Genomic DNA, 23,409 nt, shown 5'->3' with positions numbered 1-23,409 from the left:
TTTCACCGAAAAATTTCCGAAACCATTTTAAACTCCTCTGACGCATTGAAGTTTTGTTCCAAGTGCTTTTGACATGCTTTTGTGAAGAAAGAAAAAATTCATAAAACTTGTTCACTCAAGTTTTTTTTCGGAATTTGACTTTGGCTACAGAAGAGGCACACCGCGCTATTGATTTACAACCTTGTAAATAGCCTAAAGGAAGACAAAAAAGCCGAGTTTGGACCTCATACAAAACAAGTAGTATTGAATTGCTTCAATTTGATTTAGTTTTTATATTTTTTTACATTGGTTTTTTGCTTCCTTCTCGGGATGGTTCTTTTTTTTCCATACAAAAAAAAATATTTTGTTTTAAAGAATTTTGTTTGACAGAACTTTGTTTGACTAATTTAAAAAATTGGATGCACTGAGCCCAATTTTAAAAAATACATGTGATTATGGGTATTCTAAAATTGCTAACTGGCCAATCTGTGGTTACGAAAGCGCAATGAAGTAAAAGCGCAAAAAAATTAGTCTCATTACACATTTTAAGTTGACTTGAAATTCACCAGTTGATACAATCATGTTTTAATAGATGGGAAAACATCACTATGATTTTTTCTTTGGAAATGGGAAAAGTTTTCCAAAAAGGAAAAAAATCGACTTTTTTTCTGAAAACTTATCATTATTTTAGAACATTTATTTATTTTCAAACGTTCTGAAAATCATTCAGATACTCTGGTTCTCAACCTGTCACAAGTAGAATTATTAAAAGAGCAATTGTTAAAAGAGCAATACCGCTTTCATACATACTAATTACATATTATAAACCAATTAAATGCTAATGTTCTCAACGAACTCCGATCAGATAACATAGGTTTAATAAAAAAGTAAAATTTTACCTTTACAATTAAACTTTTGGGCTGATGTTTGATTAAAAAAAGTTTTAAAATCAGTATTATGGAAACGTCTTGCAGCAATAGTCAACTGCTCTATTTTTTGTTCTAATAAATTTTGATGTTTTACTACAAAATTTCGCTTATAAGGTTGATCGTCTAAATGGCAATTGAAGAATTTTGGCGCAAAAGCAGTTTTTGTTACCGCGGGAACCTTCGACTTTTTAAAGGAATCTCTTAAAGTTTGAAGCTTGCGTTGAAAGTTTTGTGCAATGAAATTTGATACGATGCCTGTAGTTTTTACACAAAAAAAACAATTTTACTCAGTTTTTTTGCATATTATATACGTATTATCTACACATTATCTACAATTTATATACAAAGTTTCTACAGGTTGCTTCCAGGTTTTGTTGTAAGAAAGGTATTTTTTGAATGTATACAGATTATTTACATATTTTATAAAAGTTTTATGGAAATAAAAAAAAAACGTTCATTTTGGCTTGAGCTCCATCTATTTTTGATGGAAAATGAAACCTTTTCTGTTTGTATTGAATTGATGTTCGTTTGCGATGGTTGCAGAGAAATTAATTCCCTGTTTACGTTATTTGTTGGTTTCTCTATTTATTCTATTCGTATTCTTTGTTGTAACGGCTAAAAGTACAAAGTTGTGCATAAAAAATTTAGTAACAAAAAATGCCTACGAATTGTCACAATTTAATGGCTTTCAAACACCATGATTTTATAAAAAAAATGTTCATAGGTAAATTACACTTTTTCAAATTTCAGAACAGAACGTAAACACCTATCAGATGACAAACGTTTAGTCAAAAGTAGCTCAATTACAACAAGATAATTTTGGCAATCGGAGACTCTTCTGAGCATTTCGTTTGGTTTTTGTATGTTCCTAACGTTTTTTTACACATAAATTTTCTTCAAAACAAGAATTTTAGTTCAAACCAAGTGTTTAAATTAGTTATTCTATGGAAAAGACTAAATCCTTTTTAATTGGTAGCTTTTAGAGCATTCAGATCACTTCAAAAAATCAAAAGAAATCTCTGATTCTGCCTATGAGTTTCAATTATAGGACTAGCTACCATGAAATTTGAACCAATATAGAAATTTTGATCTTCTCAATCATAAAATACAATCTGTTTTTATACGCCTGATGTTCCCCAGGTAGCTTTACCGGCAGTTTTAAAGTTACTCTAACAAACTTTCTGTTGAAATTGGTTCCAATTAACTATAACAAAATTTTTTAAAATCCTCATATAACACCAAGGAGTTTATATAATTGACTAATGAATTTTTAAGAGCTGAAGTGGCTTCACGTTGCGTTTTGAAGTTTTTTCTTTGTAGTGGGTGCGGTTTTTGACATTCAGTTTGACGTTTTTGACGTTAAAAAATTTGGGTTTCAAATGTTGATTCTGAGAATCTTGTTTTTTTTTGTACAGAAGATAATTTAAGTATTTTCTCTTGGCTGAGATAATAATGATTGTTTTTTGTCTGTCTGTCTGAAGGTTCGTTTTTTTTTGTTTATTTGCGCTCATTGACTCTTTTGCAAAAGTCTCTGTTGGCTATGTTTCAATTTAATACGGGTTGACTTAAATCAAGGGTAGTTTGTGTTGATGTTTGGTTTTTTTTGTAGAGACGTGTGGTTTTCTGGCAATGAAAAAAAGGGCAAAGTCTCTTTATTGGTTGTTTTCTAAGTTATAAAATGCCAGAAGTTTAGTTGTTTTAAAAATGCTAATGCTTGGAGCCTAGTTTGGCTATTTTGGTTCTATCAAAAAACCATTTTTCGGTTTCTCTGGCTTTTTTGAAGCTGCTTAAACTTATTAGGAATGGTTGGTAAATTGAATCCAAATTTCGGAATGAGTAAGACTTGTTTCATTTTTTACGGTTGGAAAAAAAACTAGATTTTATTGGGTTTTTAGACACAATTTAGGATTTAAAAATTAGACAAATAGAACTGATGATATTTTGCAATCATTAAAGAAGCATCAATTGAAGCGAAAATTAAAGATAGTTGATAAATAAGTAACGCCTTGGTAATCTCATCTATTTCAAACTGAAACTGGTTCTTATAATAAATTTAGAACTGTCAAATTTCATTCTCACAATAAAAAATCTCTTACAAAAAACCACAATCTAAAGAATTTGATGTTTTTTTCTGCCACTAAGTTTTTTTTTAAAATGATTACAATTTTTGTCACTCAATATTGATATTTTTGTTTGCAATTTCATGTTATACCAATCTAAATAGGTACGTTTGAGGTTATTTGGGACTAATTTTTGTCGCATCGGATAACTTTTGTTTCTGTTCAACTATCTATCACGATTTATGATGACAAGCAAAATAGACGATCAAAGAGCAACGGAATTTGGACGATAAATTGGGTGAACTTTTTATACAATCTTAAATTAATTTTTGATTGAGTAAGTAATGGTTTCAGAGCACAATTCAGGTTAAGAATTTCACAGATGTATAATTTATACATTTAAAAAATGTAATTTACTTTTTTGATTGAATGTTTTATGATTAACTTACAATAATAATTTTGATCATTTCTGTGATCATATACTTTTTTGTTTTTGTGTAACTTCATTCTAAACATAAGTTTTGTTGGCTTAAGTTTTATCGTCTAAATTCACAAAAATTTATCGTCGAAAATCCATTTTCTTCTGGTCGTCCAAATAGCTTATTTAATTTTTAAGGCCCCTAGGCAGCCATAAACAACCATTTAAATTGAAATTTTGTTTTTATCAGTTTTCACATCATGCCGCAAATCACACTGCAAATTGTGCACTGTGAAAAGAATCAAATTGATGATTGCTACGAAGATGATTCTTGATATGAATAATAATTCCAGAAATCTTCAAAAACGGTGCGATTGGTTGACTTGAGTGAAAATAAATGCCATGGTTTGAGATGTTCATTTTATGTTTCGGGGCTTTCAAAGCCGAGCTCAAGATCTGTGCACGGACGAAAACAAAGGTTTAGGTGCAGGAAAAACAAGAGGTTGAATTATTTCTCTGGTACCTTATGAAACATATTCAAACTCAGCCAAGTCGGTTTGATACACCTCTATGACAGTTGTCCGTTAGAAAAATCTCTTCAGCTCGAAATTTTTGAAAATATTTTTCATTGCAGTATTGAACTCAGTTTGCATAACTGAGTTCAAGCTCAAGGAAACATTTTCATTAAAAAGTGTTGCAAAAAGAACACAATCATTTCAAGATTGTTTTGTTTTTGACCGCATTAGTAGGAGTCCGGTAAGTTTTTCTAATGTTTTGGAGATTGAGGTGTTCCCGCGATAAAAAAAAGCAATCTCATGAAAAATGTTTACAATTTTAAACCGCTTATTTATGCTTTCGTGCATTGAAAAACAGATTGAAAGGCAAAAAGAAAAAAGAAATTCGAAAAAAAACTTGCTTATCTCCACCATGCGTTTTATTTACAGACGATTATTATGTTTTTATTTTGATTTTAAAATAACGCTGAGATTCCACATGAAAAAAACTACATTTTCTTTTTTATTAGTTCATTTTAACAGTCTCAGATTAGGTCAAAAGTTACAGTCCCAACGTATCGAAGTTCAGAGAAGATGGTCAAAACATAAATCGAGCACGGCTTAACATCAGCCAAAACTTAACTGGAACAAAACCTACTCGCACTTTTGGTCAAGCAGGATCCAAGCGCATATCGAGCTTGGCCAAAATTTATCTGACTTGATCAAATGACATTCCCGTTTTTCTTGGATGGATAATGTCAAAAAAAAGTAGTCGAGACACTCAAAACGTATCAATGGCTTGGATCAAACAAAGCAGTCTTCTACTTTCTTCGGGGAAACATAAAAGAATTCGAACGAGACCGCTGAAACATAGCCTAAATTGGCCGAGTTGTCGATTGTAAAAAAGTACCTCAGCCCACTGATATAAGACCCACACTCGACAATAATAAATCACTCTTACAAATTCTAAACTGTAAATTTTCTGTTTTTCTTCTGAGTTCTACTTGAACCTCTTTTTTTTCACAGTAAACAATCGTATGGTTGGTGTTTGGACAGCGATCAGACAACCTCCTCCGTTTTATACTAATCAATAAACAGACGAAAATGACAATACTCAAATACGATCGGCTTATGAAATTGGCTTTTGAAGTATGGCTTATGAAATTTTAATCACATTTAGCTGAAAAACAAAATCAAAGCAAAATTGGTTTAATTTCACAATTTTTAAGGAAATTTCGAATACTTTTGCACAGAAAAAAAAGAATAATTTGTGAAGCATTCTCACTAAATGAAAAGAAAAGAGCCACCAAACTAATTTTTTTCCGGAATCAATTTTAACTTCACAAAATTTTGACAACTTTTTTTTTTCAAACTTTTCTTAGAACAAAATTATCATGAGCAATTTTGTTTATCATATTTGAGGTAGAATTACGCAAAACATAGTTGCCCAAAAATTTCTAGAAAAAAAATTATGATAGATTTCTTGATCAAAAATCACCTTATAAACAAAGAAAATTCTATTTATTGGCTTGTCTGTTTAGCAACTTGTCAGTTAACTGCTTGGGAACCTTTCCGTTTGAAATGAACTTTTTAGATGTTAGGATAAAATATTTGCAGGTTTTTTGCTCTTTTTATTTTGCTGATAGTAATTGATTTTTCAAGACTAAAAAAAATAAGTTCAAAAGAAGAAACATCATTTTTGAATTTTGCTTCGATATTTTATTGAAAATACTTCTTTAAAATTGTAGGATTTATCAAATTTTCCTGAATTTTTTGTAAAGTTATGGGGGGTTGAAAATTGCTTATTTTGTCATTTTGGAATAATTAACGCGCGATATATTGCCTTCTTATAACACACGTAAGCGACTGATTAAAGCGTTGCGAATAGAATTGAGGTAAATCATCAGGTCGTATGATTAGAATACAAGACGCTAATTACATCTCTTTCTAGTTTGCACTGAAGTGTGAGAAATAAATTTAAAAAAATAAAAGAAAAGTTCTTTTTTTTATTTCGTAACTTTTCAATTTTTTTTAATTGGCCTTCGAAAATGCAATCGGAACATTTAAGGTTTTGCCCTGATATACTAGCATTCTTGTTGTTCTGATTTTTGGAGCAAACGAAATATTAAAGCTTGGGGTGGTTTTTTATTCAGTCCGTTTTCGGCGATCGAAATCATAGTTAGAACAAGTTTTTTTTATCCCATTGAAGATATCGACTCTGTGAAATCAAATATAAAAATTTATTTACATCCGATCATTTTTGCAAAATTTTAGGAGTTTGAAAATTTGCAAATTGGCCTTGCTCTGGACTAATTTATGCTCGATCTGAAAATTTTATTCAAATTCCTGAAAGCGTAATGCGATTCATTTATGCGAGCCGAATTATCCCGCATAACAAAACCGTTCCAAATTGCATTGAGCCTAGCTAATTGGTCGTATTAGTTTCAAACCACTCAACTATTTACACTTGATATTGTCCAAAATTTATAGTTTTTCAATAATTTCTTTTCTCAAGAAGTATCCGATACAGATTAAGGGGCAGTCGGAACGTTCAGGGCTTTGCCCTGTGTACGAGTGGTCTTGTTATTAATTACAATTCGATCAATCAAATGTGAAAACCATCTAAAATATGACTAATTGCACCTATTTTTATCAATGTAGTCATTTAAACACCCAATGAGCCTATTGGGAATACAAAATGCTTCCACAGAACCTTCAATCCGACAAAATTTATAATTCAAAAACGACCACCCACATTTGTCTTTATGAAACCTATAATTTTGCTATATTCTTTATTTGCTATATTCTAATCTTTATTATGAAACCTTTATATGCTATATTCTGACTTTTTCGATTCATAATTTATCAATTAAAATTTAGTTCACCTTCAGAAGCAATCAGTGAAACAATCCCAGCAAGGAATTCCCTTTTTTCTTTTATATCGAATAAGACAATTTACATCTGAGCTTCTCAAATTTGCGCGTTCGTTTTTAAAAGATATTATTAATTTTGACCGAGAAAAAATAGAAATTTCCAGCTCGACAATTTTTGCCAATATCTGATTATCTGATGATACATTATGCGTTAATTAGGAGCTTCTTTGTCTTTTTGTTATTTTACTAGCGTGACCGGAAAATTTTTCCTGGCAACATATTGGATATCGAAACTGATTCATCTTCAAACACTTCACGTCTCAATTCTTTTGCTGATTAATTCCTCGAATACTACATCTTACTAATTATTACTAAACTTTTACTTTTCATGACAAATATATTTTTTGCAAATTTGCTAATAATAGATTTTTTAGGATGTGTCATTTTTTGATATTTTGTTTTGGTTCATAAATCTAACAGAGAAAAAGAGAAAAAACGTCTAAAAAAATTTTGGGTAATGATAATTTATTAGTTTCTTTGGAGAAATGGTTTCAAAATTCAACCAACAGAGCATTTCTTCTTTAGGTATACTGCTATGTCAAATACTTCAAAGGGTCAATTTTTATAACTCATTCAAATGAAACGGTAAAACAGCCTTGAGAAAATTGCGCAAGTCATATTTGACGGTAAAAATTATTCCAAATTCTTTTTTTATACAATCCAGTGTCACTAATTTGGTCCTGTTATTTTAAAACATCTGAGCTTGCCTTTTTTGACAATTTTCTTTTTTATATTCAGACTATTTTGCTGCGTTTCGTGTACTTGTTTTTTCACTTGGTGCTTCGTTCATTTCATTAAATTGCTCTTCGGGTTCTGTTTACTTTTAAAAATTTGATTTTTGTCCACGTAAAATTTCTCGATTTATGTAATATGGTAGTTAAAAGAGGACAATTATCAAATTATTTTATATCTGTTAGTTGCATTCTAATAGCGTTCAATTGAATAATTTTCAACTCTTTGAATCCCAATTAGCCCCTGTTCATTCCGCTGTTACCTTTCTTCCTGTTATAACTAATATGGTTAATACATTTAATTACCTGTCAGAAAATACCCTTAAAAATATATTAAAAGTGAGATTACAAGACTAGCTCCAGGTACCGCAAACGTTTTTTCAATGGAAAAGCTCTATATTAGGGAGGGGGTTAGTTTGAATTTACTGTTTTTATTAATTACTAGCACCCATTTTGACACTGATCGTACCATTTCTTTGCTCACCCGCCTTATTATTCCAATATGTAACAGCTCTGATTTTTTATATCAAAAAATATCAAACACAAAGTGGAGTTTTCAACGAATGTCATATTTAAGGGAAAAAATCCCACCGGCAAGAAATATTTTGCGAAAAAACTTGTAGCAATTTCGAGGCAGCCGCCTCGTAACATGTCAACAAAAATAACTGATACAAGGTAAAATTGTAGGCTATTACAATTTCTACACCCAATATTTTTTCAAAAGCAAATCATTTTCGTTTCATGTACCATAAACAGCTGGAAGATATGCCATATACACTCAATCACCCTTTGGCACGTATTGCTAAAGCCAATAAATTTTAATCGCTTTCTGAAAGTTGGTCTGGTATTATTCAATTTCTCAAAAGACTGGTCGCTTTTTGATTTTATTCAGAAACGATCAAACACAAGAAATGCTTGGCATCAATTTATTTGTTTTCGATTCATGTTCCGCCAAGGTGCTTCCCAGACGACCATTTTCAATACATGTTGTATGAAATGGTCCAGTTACACATATTGACATCCTGAAAACTGAGTTGTATTTCTGGAGTTTGTCAAATTATCAAAACATAACCGAAATAATTATACAGAGATGCCAGATAAAATTTATCTCTGAAAAATGCCTTTATTTAATCTTTAATTTATACAAGCTAGTTAAAAGTTAAAAAACTTAATGAGTATGTATTACTTGTTTGAACTTTTGACCAATTAGGCAAAACTTAGTCCCCCTAGAAACTTGATCCCTCCGTGTCTCGCAGTCCCTTCTTTAAATTAGATATCGGTCAATTTCATCCCATTTTTTAAAAGTTTTCGTTGCCATTGTTAGATTATAACACAAAGACGAAAGTATGCCTCTGAAAGGTAAAATTCTATATGATTCATGCATCAAACTCATTTTTGAAGGTATTTTTATGTTTTCAATTAGTTTGAAAGTTTTCTGTGTTATTTTTTAGCTAAAAGAAGCAAGGGCTCTTCAGCTTGTTGTATTCTAACAAGTTATTGAATTCAACAATTTTATTATCTTCGTTTCTGAAGAGATGAATAAATTTTGTAGAATTTTTGAATTTTATCAAAGCACGACCAGATTGGTAAAAAAAACTTTCGAGGAGATCAAAGATAGGAGCTGTCGGGCTCATTACGAAGAACCGCTGTTGCGCCATTGTTGAGAATGCATTTTCTGAACTCCTTCCCTGGGTGTTGTTGAATCACCCTCAAGAACCTAGCATGAATCATGATGAGCCTCGAACCAACAAGAGCCGGAGACTTAGCCACTTCAACACCGCTCCCCCGATAAAAGAATACACTTGGATAAAAATATAATACTATCAGAAAAAAACTTATTGGCATTAAACTATCACGAATAGACGTTAAGTAACGCATAATAAACAAAAAACTCTCCAAAAACAGTCTACTGACAAATTCCACAAAAAAAAACAGTCATTAAACAACATTTTTTGTTTCATTTTCCACTTTTGAATTTAACATTCATAGGAAGTAGCCAAACGCAATATGAAAACTATCATAAATCATCAGTTGCCCTAAACTATTCGTAAAATTGTGAATATGAAATATAAAAAAAATTATTGTTAACTTTGAAAGTGTATTTTTAAAGAAAGTGACTTATATTGGATTCTTAAATTCGGAATTCACTACCCCGGTATTGTTTTTTCCTGTAAAAATTTTGCAAGTTTTGCATTCCTTTTGCAAGTTTTATGCAAGATTTAAGAATGGTATGTTCAGTGCTTTTCAAATCTTCTCTTAGCAACAGTTACGTAGCAAAATCTCAAAGCGGAGATTGCTGAACTATGTTTAATCTAAAACGACAGAAACATAAAGAAACAAGACTGCTCGTATCAGGGCGAAGCCCTGAATGTTCCGACTGCCTTTTAAGGTTTATTGAGCAGCAGTAATACATAAAAAAAATTAAATGAAATAAAATAAAATGAAATTTTTTTTTCTAAAATTTGAAATTTTTTATGAAAATCATCCCCCATTTGTACGCCATATAAAGTACAAAAGGGTAGATTTCGTTCCTTGTAACAAATCAATTATGGCAAATAAGCTTCGTTCAACCAATCTGGAACGATTTCTGAGACGGATTAAATCTCCGCTTACGCGTTAATGGCGCGAATTATATCGCGCGTTAATTGTCCCAAATTGGTCAAAATGGCCAAAATGGCAATCTTTAAACCCCCATAACTTTACGAAAAATGATCACAGGTAAAATATCTTTTCAAATTTAGGCTCAAGACAACAATAGCTTTCGAATGATGTAAGAAATTCCCTCAAAAATGGCTAGTTAAAGAGTCGAAATTTGTCTGAAGAAAAAAAAATTCCACCCCGAGCACAAATATTCCGTTACTTTCGTATCGAAAGTCGGAACAAAAAGACCCAATGGTCCTAAAAGTTGTACAACGTTTTCGGAGTTATTTAAAAATACTTAGATTAAAACCAAAACTGGGATGATAATTGTAAAAGTAACCAGATATGATTTCCCTTAAATAATCCAACCAATACTAGTCATACTCATAGTTGCATTTACCCTGAAATGAAAATTTGAGTATAACTAATATCTACAAAGTCTGCATCAAAAACAAACTAATCTAATTTGAGCTTCTTAGCCATTTTTGTAAGCTTAACATTATAGCGCCTAGAACGTTGTAAAATGAAGTGACATTTGAAGAAATTTTGCATAGTTTTTTTTAAAGCGGTAACCCGTAGATTTGCAAAAATTCAAAGTAGATTCCCTTATTTTCATCTGCTTACGGTAAAAAAACTCTTCTATTTGAATTTTTCTTTCCGTAGCTCTCTGTAGATGGAAATTTTTCTTTGAGTACAAAAAACTTGCTTAAGACTCCAAGCAAAATTAATGTTTGAATGAAATCAATTTCGTTGGAGTTTTGATGAAATTCACTACTTGGGAAAATCCATTTAATTTGATTTAAATAGGTTTTTTGGCCCTTTAAGTCAATTTTTTTCATGTAAAACTTCGTAATCCATTGTATCATCATTTTAGTATCTGAATGTGCTATCGTAAATCGATTTTTGTACAGTATATGATCTGTCTAAAAGTCGAAATAAATCAATTTCAATCTCAAGTTTGTCAGTGCGGGATTGATACACATACATGTTTGGCGGATGTCGAAAAAGTTTTAGTTTCGTATTGAGATTTAATTCATAGAAATTTTTCTCATTTTTTGTCAACAAATATACTATCAATTTTAAATATTCTAACGTGGTGGCACTGACTGCTTCACGCGCACAAAATCACTCTTAACGAATAGAGCAGCAGTGCAGCGAAGGAGAGTAAATGGTCGCTATTTTCGAATGCAGCGTTGAAGTCGAGGGTCGAGGTGCTTACTTTATGTTTCGAATTTCAAAGTCGAGCACATGTCAGTTTCGACAAAAAAAAATAGCCGAGACAGGGTTTTGGGTCAAGCAAAAATTCTGAAGATACCGCGAGCGCAGTCTAAATATACCTCGAGCACGGTTGAAGCATACCTCGAAAACGGTCGAAAATTACCAATTGTTCGCAATAAAACGGCGTCAAATGCAAAAGTTTTTTTAACATTAACCTATTCGTTAATGTTTTTGACTCAAAATGAAAACCAGAAAATCCATAAGATTGAAAAATAGGCTCAGAAATTTTGCATTTCTACAAAATATTTAGTAGCAATCAACCCAATAATTTCATTTCGATGAAACAACATCCGAAGATATTAACCGAAAAGCATAAATTTTAACGTTTAAGTTTGGATAACTAATGATAATTAGTCGAACAAAGTCGAAACATGTCCGAGTTCGGTCAAGACGTTCGAAAAACGTCTCACTTGCGTCGACTACGGTCGAACACGGTCGAAACATTCGAAAACAGTTAATAAGTAAGCATTTGAAAATAATAAATTGTTTTGTTGATGCAAGTTGGTCCAATTTAAAAAATTCTTCAATTTTCTATTACATTGTTGAGACACGTAAAATGCATCCAAAAGACTCGTAAAGTTGCAAAAATAACTGCAGTCCTGATTTTGTATGAAAGGTTCTGCTAATTTAGTTCACAAAAATATTAAGTCACATAAATTATCGCAAAAACGATGAGCTACTACTCCAAGTATAATCGGAAAAATTCAATTTGATTGATCCTAAGATGTTCAGTATGTCCGAACTAAGCCTACCTTTGATGAAGTCTTTCATTTTCAGGTTCCACTCAGCTTTATTTTAGCCGCTTTGAAGTGTGCGCATCGCTGAGTCGCTTTGTGTTAAACCTAAGGGGCCATTTGAAACCAAGTCAACTGCGGAGAGCAAAAAGAGTATAATTTAACGATTGTCTGGTATATATGACAGGACCAAACCGTTTAATCCATCCAAATTAACTGAGCCTCAATTTTCAGAAAGTGATTAGTTCAAATAAAAAGAAGCAGCAATTTTCCTGATTTTGATATATTTCCATTCACTGCTCTCCGAAATCAATGTGCCCTCGAAGCTTCGTAGGGGCGTCTTCCGCTTTGGATTGACAAAGTTGAACGCACAGAGACGATTTATATCAATTATACTAAATATGTTTGCCATTATTTTCCGCAGTTTGCAAAAAAGAATAGAGTTTGAGCGCACCTTTGCTTCTTGCGTTATTTATTAATACGGCTGTTCTGTACCGCTGTTTATGCTGTGTTTGCGCCATTCTTGGATGATCGCTTTTTCTCATCGGATGAATGCTTAGATTATTCCGACTGAATGAGTCCATCTGTCCGAATTGAAAGAGGACTGACAGTTTTATGCTAAGTTGTCTGTTCCTAGAGAATCCCTTTACAGCCCCAACAATTCCCATTTCCCCATTACAAATGGAAAAAAAATCAACATCCTTCTCTGCTTTTCTGCAATTTTGAAGTGTTTCCTAAAAATTTTTCAACTGCTTTGATGTTTCAAAATTTTCAGGTACTTCTTTTCAATTTTTTATAGAATTTTTATTTGCCTGCAGGCTGCATTTCATTTTTAGCATCGAAATTGGTTCGAAAAATTATTGTCATATTTTATCAGATGTTTGTCAATTAGAAAATGCACAAGAAACTCCTCCATTTTATGCGAACGAGTCGACATTTTATTTCATTTGCCTTGATGTAACCTTTTTCCTGCAATTAAATTCAATCCATTTGAATCATTCTGGTTTCAATTTAATATTTGAATTAAATGTTCGTTTGAGTTAAATGTGAAAAGATGTTTGTTCCGAGCAAGTTTCATCAGTCATGAATTATTTCACAAGCCATTTTGAAAAACTTGGCGGCTTTTGTTTTTCCTGCACCAACCGCGCCCTCCCCCTTAAAAGTCCACCTCTTGCTTCAAAATTTTGCTCACACCGTCCTAAGTAAAATAAATTTTCCCGCCTTCTGTTTTGATATTTTTCATCTATTGCTGATTTTTCAATTTTTCCATCACAAATTCACAGTGATTGTTTGGTCTGTTTTGAAATACACCTATTGCTGTGCCATCCATCTAATGAAGGATAAAACACCTTTGGCCGCTCAATTCACTTTAATTTGTAGTGTTTTATTTTTTTTCCTATTCTGTTTGATTTCATTCAGTCTTGTTGTTTACTTTCGTGGCAAGATACCGTCATTATATGCCAAGACCATCCTCCCCATCCCACAACTAAAAAGTACTTATTCCTCCTTTTTACTCCACAATTCAACAAACACCCCTCAACTATCATCCAAATATCTTTATGGTATAAGGTGGAAGTATTGTTTCCGTGTGAATAAAAAATTAACTATATGCAAGATAATTGTTTAGCCAAAAGCTAAATTGATGAGATTAAACAATAAACACGACCATTTACGGACTTTATTGTACTTCAGCAAAAAAAGGTCTAGTATCCGTTTCAAATTGACCGTTTTAATCCTACTCAGTCGAATAATCACATACGGCATTAGTGATAAACCCAATTACAGGGTTTAATTTCCCAGATAAAGACTTCCCAGAAAGAGATTTTTTCTTAATTATTTACCATAGCAATTTTCTTTATTTATGCCTCTGGCCGCAAATTAGATTTCAAAACCGTAAAGAAGAAAAAGTTGTTTTCTAAAAGAAACCGTTTTGAATAAAAGCTTGGTGGTGTGAAAAACAGCTATTAGGGTACCAATTTGCTGTACTTTTTCATCGGGCAATTAACTTTTAACTTCTTCCTTCCTTTTATAGAAGTAACTCTTCATCTTTTACTTCAAAATTTCTCCATTTGTTGAATTTCTCATTTTTCAAACTCGGGTTTTAAAATCGTCTGTGTTACATTGCGCTTAATTTCCGCCAATTTGGCTTCATTTACGCGAAGTCAGCTAGTTTTTTTATTTGATAAATATAAACGCTTGATTTAACAGAAGCAAATTTCACAAAACAGTTAATTGTTTTCAAATTTCCCTTGGGTTCTATTTTGCATTTGAACGAATTAATTGTTCATAATTTGGATTGAAAATACATATCAGGTTATCATCTTCAGCGCAACCGGTACAATCGTCTGATGTAAATCACGTGTTTTCCCAACAAATTCGAATTCATTGAGAAGCAACCAGAAAATAATTTAATATTCCTCTTTGGAAATGTTAATAATTAGAAAACAACAATCAGCATCATGAGCAGTAATTTTTTCAGAATTTTCAAAAGTCTATTAAAAATTCTTTTTTAAATCCAATATTTATGTTAGTTTGAATCAACTGAGCTCAATTAAATCTATCGCTTGATTGAATTAATTCAATTTCAATTTTTTCCTGCAATTAACTTCCAGTAACTTTCTTGAAGTTACTAATTTGAAGTTACTGAACAATTTAACAGCTTTGCGTAAAAAATTTTCGGGATGATTTTTTGTAATTGTCGATTTGATTTTCGATGCTGGTTTCAAATTAAGTTGCCCAGTGGAATTTAAATGATATTTTTCTTTAATGCCAATGAAAAGATGCTTATCATAAATTTTTTTTGTAGAATTTTTCTCAATCTTTTTTTGTAGGATTCTTCTGAGAATATTTAGAACTGAAAAAGTCAAAATTATGTTTCATTTGTGTGTTTGCAAAAATTTAATTATCACACAAATTGTCCAAAAACAACTGGGTTTTTGTATAGCCAAAATATATTTTTAAAATTCTATTGTTAAGGATACCTTTGAATCTCTAAGAAGACGCCAATATTTTCAACCACTGATTTTTTCAATGGCGAAATTTTGTAGAATTAGATAAAATATTACGTTTTGTTAAATAATTTTTTGTCAAAGTCGCAAAAATAATGTACAGCCGCAAAGTAAATTCAGTTTATCTGTCTGATTGTTGCTTTTCAATTTCCGAGTTATCTAGTTTGAGAAATTTCTTGTTTGTTGTGTAATCAGACATAAGCAAAGTTTTAATGTTTTTGTGATTTGAATATTGTATGATTAATAGTTTTGGTCAATCCAGATAGCCACAAAAAGTTATTTGCTCAACAGCACCCGCCACCGTCCATTTAAAACAAAATATATATATATATTTTAAAATCTGTGAAAAAGTATCTAAAAAGTTGTACGCTGCTTCTTTACGCATTATTGTTCCGACCATTGAAAATGGGGGCGAACATTTTATACAGGTGTGTTTTTCTTTTTTTTTGTTTTCTTGCAAAATCAAATGCCTTACATAATCATTGCACTGGCTTGACTGATATATCATATTAAAGCTCTTTCAATCTTGAATTGAACGAAATTGAGAAACAGTTCCTAGTTTCGAGAAAAAAAAACAGTTTTAAAAGAAAACAGAAAAAAATCAATCAAGTGACGTTCGTTATGTATGAAACTTACCAACTAAGGCTAAAAATTGATAACTTTACTTGAAAAAGATAGTTTTTGATGTCTAATTTTTCAGAAAAAAAAACGTTATTTTTTTTCGTTTATTTTTTTTGTAGACAATTGTAGTCGTATAAGCCTAGATCACTATGTTTCTAGACAATTGCATAGCTTTTTGGTCTGCCACGTTTTCTTATAATTCGGATTTGGCAAATGAGGGTTTTCAACTTTTCGTAGATTTTCACTTTTTTCTTTTATATGGATAAAGAGTTTATCAATTTTTTTTTCAACTTTTTTGAGATACAAATTTGAAGGAACATAAAGTGTTTTTTCTACATTTTAAACAAAATTTGGTTTAAAACTAATTTTAATCAAATTTTAAACTAAATTAGTTGTAAGGGGACAAACGGAAAGGGAGGATGTTAACGGAACCTTTTGGAAATTGAGAAGGTGTAGGTTTAGAAATCGAGTAGATCGTACACTCGCTTTGCAAAATTTCTGCATTACTCATTTGATGATGCAGAATTTCTTGCAATATTTTGCAAGAAGAAGTACAAAAATAAAGATGAAAATATCCATTTTAATTGGTTTTTAATGAATTATGATTAATTTTTAATCTGTTAAAACAATTATTTATAATCGCTTTGTTATTCCATTTTGTTGTCTGAGAGCAACATGGGAATCGATCATATCGATAACAGTTTAGAACACAAAATCCTTTATAACTGATTTTATTTTCACTTTACTTAGATGCGGATTGTAAAGCGACCTAATTTTCTTGTTAATTTTTCTCTTTCGGAAAATCGCCTAAAATGTTAAAAAGTAAGGCACATTTTTCTTGGTTTTGCTTTGATACAAAAAAAACATGGAAATGTGCATAGCTCACATCAATTTGTCCACTGACTTTGACTAAGTGCTCAGTTTAGATGAAGTTTAGTCCTCATTTTATTGTCTTTCTGATGCCCTAGGCTGTCTTTAACTGCTCGTCAATCTGTTATTATACATCTGTTACGTTTATGCTCAGGTGCTCCATGCACCACTTTGTCACAAAGAAACGAGAAAATGATCAGTATTTGGAAATTTTATGCTGATGATATCACATTTTGTTATTTATCAGATTTTTTTCCTGATTGTTAACTTCTAGTTCTGCATCTCATTTCTTTTCATCCCAGAAAGCGACCACGGTGATCAACACGATTTCTTATTTCGAAAACAATTTCTTTGTTTTTTTTTGTTAAAAAAATAATAGTTTATTCTGTGATCGCACATTCCATGCAACTTGCAGAGCAATCAAGCCGCCAGCATTTGTTTTAGATTTTTTTGTAGGTTTGTTCAAATAATGCTCTAAAGTTTATGCAGTGAATCCGAACAGTCACATTTTGGCTCTATCAAGAAGCCCACAGAACTTGGGTAACTTATATCTTTTCGACCTTTGGGCTATTTTAGTTCGGAGAATAAATGGAATTCACTTTTCACCTTATTGTCTGTCTATTTTTATACTGCTTTCAAACCGCTAGCCAATGTTTTTCCAATTTTTGAAGCAAATGACGGAATAATTATGCCCGGTGTGATTTTTTTCTCCAGATCAATTTCGAAATTTTAGCTAGCCCCTTTTGACGTTTTTTATATGAGCGCAAAGGTATTGTTGTCCTGAGTACAAAATTAAAAACATTAATTTATGATCAATTTTTGCTAGTTGTTGGGATTAAAAATTTCTAATTTGGCCAATTTGAAATAATTAACGCGCGATATAATTTGTGCTAATAACGCGTAAGCGGAGATTTAATCCGTCCTAGAAATCGTTCCAAATTGGTTTATTGGGGCATGCTATTCGATCTATTTAATACTCAGTCTTATACTGAATGTATTACTTTAGATAGCGTGTGGGGAGATGATTTTCATTTTTTTCTAAAGCGAACACTACTCCATAGACTTTGAAGGGCAGTCGGAACATTCAGAGCTTCGCCCTGTTACGAGCAGTCTTGATCTTTTTATGATGGGAAAAAGAGCTAATTCAAAGTTCTCTGCCGTTTTTCCTTTGTTGATTTTAAAAAAAAACCACAACCACAATTTGTTCTTGATTCAAATGAAAGCTCAATTAACCCCCTATTTCTCCCTTTCCGAAAAACACGGCAAAAAATAAGTTATAAAAAAAAGTTTTTTGAAAATTAATTTTTCGCTTCTTAAATTTTCTCTTAGTAAATTTAGTGGTCCGGTCATTCTGTAGTGCTTCAACTTTTACTGGCTACTCTTTATATACTTTTTTAGTATTAAGTTGCCAAAAATGCTGAAAGAGTTTGAAAGTTAGCTAAGCTTTCGCCCTCATACGAGCAGTTTGTGAAAGTGTACACATCTCCCATCCTTTTTTCCCTCTGAGCAAATTTTTTGATTTAATATCATTTAACCTAGTCATCAAAAACGATTCGTTTTATTTACGATAAAAGTTGGCTCGCGTTTTTAACTTGTTGCAGAACAGAAATGATCTAATGAGATTTAGCACGGCTTGTCACGGCTTGTCACGGATTTAGCACGGCTAGTTTTGTTGCTGCTAGTCATGTTTAAATTAACTTTTTATTGAAATATTTTTCCGTTACTGTTCATCAACGTTTTCTCAAAACCAAACATTAACCTTCTCAAATGTTCATTCAGTTCTTATCATGGTTTTTCGATTTTCGTTGCCCTTGGTTCTCACATTGACACACCGCAAATTAGATAAATCGGTATAGAGAAGAACAGTGCCCTTCAAATTTGTCAATCTTTGTTTCTGGAAAAATTGATCAGTATCTGAGAAAGAGGTTATTCTAAATCTAATATGATAACCTTAAATATAAAGTTTTTTCAGAAACTTTGGGTTGTTTTATCACCACTATGTTCTTCAAAGTTGAAATTTGAGTGACGCTGTCGAAAAACAGAAATTGTTTGAAAAAAGTCTGCAACTCTCGGTTATTTGAGGCATAATCCGTGATTGCTGCTTGAGAAAGAGGCAATCTTACCGAGCCCAGAAAAAAACCAAAGCAGTTGTATGCAGTTCTCAAGCAGGGGCGAAACAGCAATTCTCCGTGATTAGCTGAACAACTCGTATGTTGGTCCTTTCCCTTGTGGATATATAGTCTTAACTAACTTCTTTCAAAGTTTTGCAGATCTCAAATTAGATTATTTTCGACATCCTGTGTCCCCTTTTTTTAACAAATAAACATCGTATAAACGTCATCAAAATTGACAGATAGATTGAGCGAATGAAAATTTCACTAAATACAAGGATAAATTCCGTTGCTAAAAGTCTTGGCTTCTACAGTCACGTTGCAAAAAAATGCAGTTTGTTTTTCAACCGAGCAATTAAACAAACACTTCACTTACGTTTGTATTCTTTTCTCTAACTAATTGAGATAGCAAAGGTAAATTAAGAATTAAGGTTGATAACATTTTTGAAAGAACCTGGCCAGGTAAAAACCCGAATATTTTTGGAAGCGTTAATTGGTCAGTCATACATAACTAATGGAGGTTTATTCCCCGCATCTAAGAAAAGTGAGCAAAAACCAATTAGAATGGGTTTTAATTTGGATTTTTAAGTTTGTCAGACAACAAATGTAAATAAAAAGTCGACAAAAATCCATTGTTTTTATGACTTTTAAAATTAGTTATAATCAATTTAAAATCAATCAAAATGGATTTTTTTTCCACTTTATTGTTGTTTCGCCTTGCGCAAATTTTGCAAATGAATAAACAGAAATACTTCCCTTTTCTCAAAAGCTGGCATACACGGTTAAAACATTATTACAACTGAATTGTAACAAGCAGTTTTGTCTGTTTTTTGACGCCTGGACCAGTAATTTTTCTAAAATTTGATTGAATTATTGTATCGCATTAAAAGTAGAATGAAACCAAGTTTATTAGCATGCCAAATATCCGAGTTTGAGTCCAATCATGTATTGCTTAAAACAATGTTTTTTTTAGCAGGAACACCCCTCTAAATAGCTTTGACCGACTGACTTAATAACGTCTGTAAAACAACTTCTTATCAGATTTTGTTCGGTCAAATATTTTTACATAAATTTAGCAAACATATGTCAAAACTGAACTCTTCATGGCGAACGAGCATGTATATTAGGTTTACGTCATTGGAAACATGTGTTAGTGAACAATTGTGCGCGATGAAGTTGACGACATTCGTTAAAAACTTCACGAACTGGTGAAACCGACAATTTGATGCCGCTACTTCTACGGTTTCATTTTGTGAATGAAAGTCTGAGTGGAAAAACGTTATAGCCGTGGAAAATGTAAATTTTGCCATAGGCTTGAGCAATAAGCTATCTTTAAAGATCATTTTTAGAAAATGAACAAATTAGTCAAAAATTGATTCGCGTTCAGGCATTTCGCTGAACGGCAATTCAGTTCAATTGGTATTCAGATGATGGAAATACAAAAACTTTTTTCCGAATAAAAAATTTGTAATGTAATTTAAAATTAATAATAAAATATTTATAAGCTTATATATACAACAGTGTTTTTGTTAAAATTTACAATCTAGTTTGAAGCCTGAGAAAACGTCATTAGACCACGGGGATTGTTTTCAAACATCTGTGAATCATTTTTTCTTTTGAGCCTTTTCCAGACGAATCTTCCAATGACAATCGAGACAAACATTCACTTTCAGAAAATTCAACCAAGTCTGAAATCGAAGCAAGTCAATCAAAATTAATCAGTAAAAATAGAATGAGTAACCGTGGCGCATGAAAGCAAATAATCAAATAATCAATGAACAAGTTTCTGATCAGTCCTTTTTGTCTAGAGCGTTTTTTAATCATTTCTGTTGGCTGGCCAAATTGTTTTTTCGGAGCTCATTCAAAAACTAAATTTAAAACCCTATTTCGCTCAAAAAAGAAAGATTAAAAAACTTACGTTTTTGAGCAAATTGGAATATTTTGACCAAAAAGTCGCGACCAAAAGTTTTGATCAAAAAAATTTAGAGTTGATCGATCAGAAATTACACTCGTTAAATTCAATCAAAGTAGACCCGATTAAGCAAAACTGCCCGCTCCCCAATAGAAAGACCGTGTTCAAGGTTTTTTGTTCTGATTTTCAAGGAAATTTAAAGAAAATTTTGTGCACGGCTTGGTTTTCTCCAGAACTTTTCGACAATTTAAGACGTCTATTTAGATTTTTTTTTTTTTCAAAAAAAACATCGACGACCTGAGTTCAAATTCGGAAAGATCGTTTCTGTGTGATAATTTTTTTGCAAAATTATGGATTTTAAATATGGTCAATTTGCCTAATTTTGAATTATTCAACGCACGAAAAATTTCGCGCTGTTAGTGATTAGCGCGTAAGTGGTCATTTAATCCGGCTCAACAAGCGTTCTTAATGGAATTGAGGAAAACTATTTGGTATTTCTTATTTATTATCAGACGCTGATTACATCTTTTGTAAATTTTAAAATAATAAGTGGCGCCAAGATTTTCAAACAAAACTAAAAAACAAAATCAGTGTTTTCTTTCTCATCCTAAAGACGTATAGAGAACACTCGAAAAAAAATCAGGTCGACGTATTGAAGCTTAGAATCTACTTAAAATCAGCGGCGCATCTAGGATTTTTTCCGAAGGGGACGGGTTTTCAAAGAAAATTTGAAAACGATTTTCTGAGCTCTCCCAAATTACTATAAAGACCATATTTCGACCAAATTTTCTCCGCTGCAGCCAAGTTTTTGAAAACAAAACAGACCAAAAAAATTTTTTTGTTATTTTTTGGAACATTTTGAAGATGAAAATGTGTTATTTGAACGCTCTGCCCCCTTCAAAACTAGTATATATTGGCGCCTTTAGAAAATATTTAGGGTCGGACAGCCAAAATTGGATGTCCTAAAATAGTTCTGAAGGGGGGAGTTTTTGGGTAGTCAGGGTGTCGAACCAAACCCCCCCCCCCCCTTAATGCCGCGCTCAATATACATATGTCAAAAATATTAGTTGATTCGGAAATATGAGGTGGTTCAAAAAACTGGTGGCCTTTTTATCCGAGGAGAACTTGATTATTTTTTTTTTAATTAAGAAACTAAAATTTACATTAATCTCTATACCACGCCAAAATCAATGAAGTAGTGAACCAAAAAACTAACAATGTGAAGTCCGAAGCAGGAAAAGCAGTTTCCTGTGTACATATCTGCTGTGTATACATGCTGTGTTTTTTTGGTTTCTTTTGATCTTTGGCGGCAATATTGTTTTTGTTCGGAATAGCCGGTCTGGTAATCAAACTAAGATGGGTGACATTCAAATTTTTTACTTTTGTTTTTTTTTTCTATCGTTTTAATCTGGTTGTCGTTTTGATCAAAGTCGTTTTTGATTGCTCTAGCAAGGCACCTTACCCCCAATCAAAGCAAACCATTCAATGATACAATTGAAGAAATTCTTAATTATAGTCAAAATAGTAAATCAATAAGAACAAAAGTGCAATCGATGACCCTAATTTAGCAGCCAAAAACTGATACAAACTTTTTACTGATAATATGAAGTTAACTGAAATTACCTTTTTTAAACTCACGATAGATAAAAATATGAATTCGATTTATTGCTGTATCTGGTATTACTTGACACGCAATCAGGTGTAACACTAATGGTTGCATATTGAAAAACCTTATTGGCCTGTAAACAAACAAAAGATACCACTTACTCCGCCTATTCTGTTTATCAACTTAGACAAACAGGATTAGTAAAATAATAATATTACTCCTCAGTCACCGTCACTGGCGTGCACTGAAATTTTTGACATAGGGTGGGGTTAAGTTTAGTCCACCTTTTTTTATTCACCCTCTAAGTTATTTTATGTTCCATAATTTTTGTTTATACTTAGATTCACGGATTTAAAAAAAATGGATAGATACGACTTTTTCAGAAAACATTTTTGAGTTTTTGTTGTTTTTTGTTAGTTTTGCCAAAATTTTGACGTACCACAAAAAAATCCACAAAAAAAAATGGCTGACGCTCCTTGTTTTTCTGAAGAAAAAGCGAAAAAATGTCGTACCTAAGCACCTTTCGCATTCTTTTTATTGGTGGTATATTTATCTAATTCTTGTACTTTTATCATCCAGATAGCCAATATATACATTTGAGGTTGTTTTTTTTTCTTATCTGGATGCCGTTACTGTTTTTATTTTATTGTTTCCAGTTGTAATAAACCAAGTTATGATGAACCTATATTCGAAAAAACGACGCCTATTTTTATCTATAAATTGGGTGGCTCCTTGCTATTGAAATTACCTCACTAGCTTAGCAGATTAATGGCACTGAGCAAAAGCTGCTATTAGATCTTATAATATTATTAATGGATACTAAACCGGTTTTATTAGTCCACCCCTCAGTTTTTTCTAATCTCGAACGAAAAATGAAGAAAAAGTGGAATCATGTCCCCGTAATATGAATAATGCACCAGTTTATTGTCATCAAAAGGATTGTTTTTGCTATTTTTTATTATTTTCTAAGACCTCCCCCCCCTCCTTCTTATTGTAATGAAATTATTTTATGATAGCTATACTGACCTGATTTGGATGTTCACTCTTATAAACAGCTTATATTTTGACCACTTGTCATAGCTAGG

The 23,409-nt window shown here is 31.9% G+C and overlaps 1 protein-coding gene across 1 annotated transcript in view; it reads left to right on the top strand.

Moving 5' to 3' along the window:
- LOC134846697 (neurexin-1-like) overlaps positions 1-23,409 on the top strand; it is a gene marked incomplete in the record, with an annotated part of 101,327 nt that overhangs the window by 49,893 nt on the left and 28,025 nt on the right.

This window comes from Symsagittifera roscoffensis, chromosome 5 (assembly GCF_963678635.1).
Source record: "Symsagittifera roscoffensis chromosome 5, txSymRosc1.1, whole genome shotgun sequence".
Lineage (NCBI taxonomy): Eukaryota > Metazoa > Xenacoelomorpha > Acoela > Convolutidae > Symsagittifera > Symsagittifera roscoffensis.
This window is presented reverse-complemented; position numbering and strand designations above follow the sequence as displayed.